Source organism: Fukomys damarensis, unplaced genomic scaffold (genome assembly GCF_012274545.1).
Source record: "Fukomys damarensis isolate Sample0158 unplaced genomic scaffold, DMR_v1.0_HiC HiC_scaffold_39, whole genome shotgun sequence".
Taxonomy (NCBI): Eukaryota; Metazoa; Chordata; class Mammalia; order Rodentia; family Bathyergidae; genus Fukomys; species Fukomys damarensis.
This window is the reverse complement of record NW_022900951.1, coordinates 63,037,644-63,042,753: the sequence shown is the minus strand read 5'-3', so window position 1 is coordinate 63,042,753 and position 5,110 is coordinate 63,037,644. Positions and strand designations below refer to the sequence as shown.

At 34.3% G+C, this 5,110-nt stretch overlaps 1 pseudogene; it reads right to left on the bottom strand.

Moving 5' to 3' along the window:
* Positions 1-540: 540 nt before the first annotated feature.
* Positions 541-2,553, bottom strand: LOC104848848 (annotated as a pseudogene).
* Positions 2,554-5,110: the final 2,557 nt, after the last annotated feature.

The following is a 5,110-nucleotide window of genomic DNA, read 5'->3' as shown; positions in this document are numbered from 1 at the left end:
ATTCACATTTAAAACAAACACACACACATATAAATAGATCAAAAGGTAAAAAAGTATATGCAAAAGTGTGCAACATTTAGCACTTGAAAATTCAATGAACTTCCAAATATTCTTCACATTTTTACACTTAGAAGCAAAGTAACCCTAAACAACTAGTTCTTTAGCTAATAGCCATAAGCGCATGAGCAGATTGTTTTCTTTAAAAACACAATTACAGGTTATGCTTGATCACAGCTTAGTATTCAAAATGCAGGTGAATACAATTTTAGTAAAATTATAATGATTTTTCCAGATAGGTGTATTTAAAACAAACTATTGTTTCTAATTAAAATATTTGACATCACCTACTGTTACGTCCTCTCAATCAAGATGTAGAAGCTTCTTAGCAGTCCCACAAGATAAAACAAGTATTCTGGTAGTTTTTCACATAATATGTTAATTTAGGTAAAACATAATAACAGGCTTCTTTTCTAGAGCTAGATTCTCAGAAATGGCTTCATGCATCTAAGTTGCACAAGTATTAGAAAAATTTTAATTAAGTCAATACCTTAGACTGCAAAACTTTGGTTTTCTTCAAATTAGCATTGGCTGTTTGATGGGAGGTTTGTCACCAAAAAGCGCTGCTTCATTCTCTGTGATTGGGATTCTCTTCTGATATATCAAGTGATATTCCTTCTGAAATTGCTTTAGTTTTCTTCTTTTCTCCCTTAGAGGTAAACTCTTGTTTTTAATGATATCCTCTAGAAGTTCTGTGATGGCAACTTGAGAGGTAGAAACCTTTCGTTCATCAAGCTCCTGTGCACTGATCTGTTTACAGTAAGAGTAAGTTGGCAAAGGAGCAGTGAGTCCATCTCCAGGACTTTTAATAGGGCCACTTTTTAAGTAGTCAAGTTGTTTCTCCACAGTAGTCTGTAAGTACAAAAGCCCTTGAAGGATTTCCTGATGATGATCCATGAAAGGAGACCAGTCTTGCAGCAAGAAGCTCATCCAGGTCCACTTCTTCAGCACAGCATAGCGCACACCAAGAAAAAGTGTGGATTATCAGTGCCTTTGTACCTATTTCATCATGAAGTTTGGGCATATCAGTGGTTTTACTCATTTGAGAAATCATGCACATTAAAATTTAAAGATTTCTATGGTTCAGTGGGGGAGTAACAAACAACATAACTGCAGTGCATTGAGGGCAACTCTCTCCAAATGAGTCTTCAGCAAACTTTGGGAGCCAGTCAACATAGCAGATGCTGGAGGTAAAGAGATTTTCTAAAGACCTATAGCACTTTAGCACAGTATTTTATTGATTGTGGTACTATCCTTTCCAAGGTCACTTTCCATAGCTTTTTACACATTTGTGCTACCTTGTCCAAGGTTTGGTTTCATGATAATTTCAGCCACTGGTGTATTGACATAACTATTCTACCTTGTACTACTTATCAAAAGCAAATTGTGTGATCTACAAAACAGTTTGGGCTTGCAATCCCTATGATATGATCCTTCTTGGTCTTCAACAGTCACAGTAGTTCTCTTAAAGCCACCACCACAGAATAGCTCGTGAACACTTCCCTCTGAATGAAGAACCAATAGATTCCTGTTTTGGATTTTACTCAATTGTTCACTATTTTGCTGTTCTGTATTCAGAATAGATCAATGGAAGGCACAGGACACCATTTTACATGAATAGCCTGGCATGTCTACAATTCCTTCCAAAAAGGAGCACCTTGGTTTGATGTTATAGGACAAAACATTCAAACTACTTAAATCTATCAAATTATGACAACTTCCTCTCATTACATAATCAGCACTGACCCTTCTGATTTTTAAATTAACTAGCTACATTTTATTAGCAAATCCTTCTTGAGATCCTTGATCATTTATCTGTTGTCTCTCAGTAGAATATGATTCTTCTTTGCTTTTGTCTCTATGAAGCAGACTGAGAAGAGACCACTCAGTTGATTTGAAGGAATTCAAACTAGTTAAGTGAAGGATTTTTGAAGACCATCTTGGATTTTGTGCATCCCACTGGGTCTGTCTGAAGTTGTGACATAGCAACACACAAACAAAATGTTCATAAATAATTCATAATATTCATATATAAGTAGAGATTCAGGGAGATCAAGAAAATAATCTGCAACTGTTCTGAATACATCTCACTCAAATCCAACATGAGTTGGATTACTCATATCATTACTTCTTGACCAATTTGCTAGGCACTTCGAGGCAGATAATATCCACTGAGGAAGGTCATTTAATTTGTTTTGTAGTATAACTACGCAATGCCTTGTATTGGCTATGTTGGTCATCACATATTGAGGAATTACTTGGTTTGGATTCATGAGTACTTCTAGGAATGGTACACATGAAGTGGTTTGCAGGTAGATCAGAATAACCTATCTCCAAACTTCTTCAACATCTTCCAAGCTTATTTCTCTATAATCTACTGAGTTTTCTTGATTTTTCTCTGATTTCATGATTTACTTTCTCTGTAGTTTCCTGAGAGAAATGTAATCTATGCTTCTTTGGAGTTCTATGACACAAGCTTAATAATTTAAAAACATTATCGGATTGTAATTGGGGTGTTTAGAATTTTTATATCCTCTTCATTCAACTTTGGTAATTGATATGTATCTAGAAATATGTCCATTTCTTCTGAGTTTTCCATTTTATTAGAGTACACATTCTCAAAGTAGGTATTGATAATCCTCTGGATTTCTGCTGGATCTGTTGTGACTTCACCTTTTTTGTACCTAATAATATTGGCTAAGGGTTGATTGATTTTATTTATTCTTTTGAAAAACAACTCTTCAATTTTTTGTCATTCTCTTAGTCTCCATTACATTAATTTCTGCTCTGATCTTTATAATTTCCTCCCTTGTATGAGCTTTGGGTTTTTCTTGCTCTTCTTTTTTTTAGGAATTTAGAATTCAGCTTTAGGTTGTTTATTTGAGTTTGCTCTGTTTTCCTAGTGTGGACTTTCACTGCTATTATTTTCCCTTGTAGAACTGCTTTCATTGTGTCCCATAGATTCCTGTATGTTGTATTGGCATTGTCATTTAATTGTAAAAACTGATTAATTTATTCTTTAATTTCATCTGTGACCCATTTGTTGTTCAGGAGAGCATCATTCAATTTCCATGTGTTTGTGAAGTTCTTGTGGTTTCTTATAATATTGATTGCCAGTTTAATTGCACTGATAATTTAATTGGTCTGATAAGAAACATGCTATAACTTCAATTCTTTCACATTTACTTAAATGTGTTCTATGAGCTAGTATGTGGTCTATTTCTGTTTTGGTGAATGACCCTTGTGCAGCTGAGAAGAATTTATATTCAGATTTTCTGGGGTGGAATACTCTGTTGATGTATATTACATTCATTTGTTCAAAAGTTTGGTTCAGGTCTAGTATTTCATTGTTGTTTTTTGTCAAGATAATCTATTTGTGACAATGGGGTATTGAAGTCCCCCACTACTATTGCATTAGTGCTTATTTGGTTTTTGGTGTCACTTAATATTTGTTTTGTATAGTTGGGGCATTAGTATTTGGTGCATATATATTTATGATTGTCATCTCTTCCTCTTGGATTGTTCCCTTTACAATATTGTAGTGACCTTCTTTGTGTCTCCTAATTAGTTTTGGTTTGAAATTTATTTGTCTGCAAGTAAGATAGCTATCCCTGCCTTTTTTTTTATTCTCTTGAATGGAGAACTGTTTTCCATACTTTTACTTTCAGTCTATGAGTTTATATTGAACTAGGTACATTTCTTGTATACAGCATATTGTTGGATTTTGCTTCTTAATCCATTCTGCCAGTCTGTTTCTTTTGATTAGTGTATTGAGGCCATTAACATACATTGTTATAATTGATATGTATTGACTTATCCTAGTTATGTTATTGTCTTGTTGTTGGCTCATTTTAATTTTCCCCCTCTCCCTTTAATTCTTGCCTTTGCCTAATGGATTTGCTCTTTTGGGACTCATGGAGTTGTGACCTTCATTGTGCTTTTCTGGGATATTATTTAGAATTGTTTGGAGGACTAATTTGGTATTCATGAAGTTTCTCAGATGTTCTTTGTCATGGAAGTACTTTATTTCCCCATTTTTTATTGGAACATTTTAGGTGTACAGTACAGTTACATTTATCATTGGGATTCTGTAACTTTACATGATGTATCTTGGGTCTTATTTTTTCCCCATTCCTTCAGCCTCTCTTCACCCCCTCTACCCTTCCCTATTTACAAAAACTTGGTTTCCATTATTTTCCTTTTCTCATATTTTTTTCCTTTTCCCTTCTTACCTTTCCCCTACCCCTCCGACTTGTACTAAACCTGTGGAACTTTTCTTCCTATTACACAATATCATTTATAAAGTTTGATCATTATTTCCACTTTTAGTTTATTACACCAGAGAAGTTATATGGTATTTACACATGTGTGTCCTATTAATTTCACTTAAGAGTATGTCCTTGATGTGCATACACTTAGTTATAAATGTCTCTAGTTTCTCGTTCTTTATGGCTGAATAGTATTCCATTTTATATATTAAAAAAAAATCTTCTTTCTCCAGTCTCCAGTTGATGGGCTACTGGGCTCTTTCCAAGTTTTTGCTATTACAAACTGTGCTGTTGTAAATATGGTTGAGCATATATCACTGTGTTATGATCTTTTTAATTCTTTTGGGAAGTTACCCAGCAGGGAAATAGCTGGTTAAAATGGGATTTTTATACTAGTTTTTTGAGGTATATCCATATTGATTTCCACAGTGGTTGCATCAGTCTGCCTTCCCACAAATAATGAAAAAGAGTTTCCCCATCAATTCTGAGAGATAGTTTTGCAGGATACATCAGTCTAGGTTGGAGATTATTTTCTTTTAGAACTTGAAATGCCTCACTTCAGGCTTTCCTTGAGTGTTTCTGTTGTGATGTCTGCTGTGATTCTTATGGGCTTCACTTTGCATGTTATTTGTTTCTTTTCTCTAACTGCTTATAGTATTTTCTTCTTCTGTTGGGTTTCCAGGATCTTGATTATTATATGTCTAGCTGTAGATTTTTTTTTATCATGGCTGGTTGGAGTCTTATATGACTAACTTGTCTGTGTGTCATTTTTGTTCTGTGTTTGG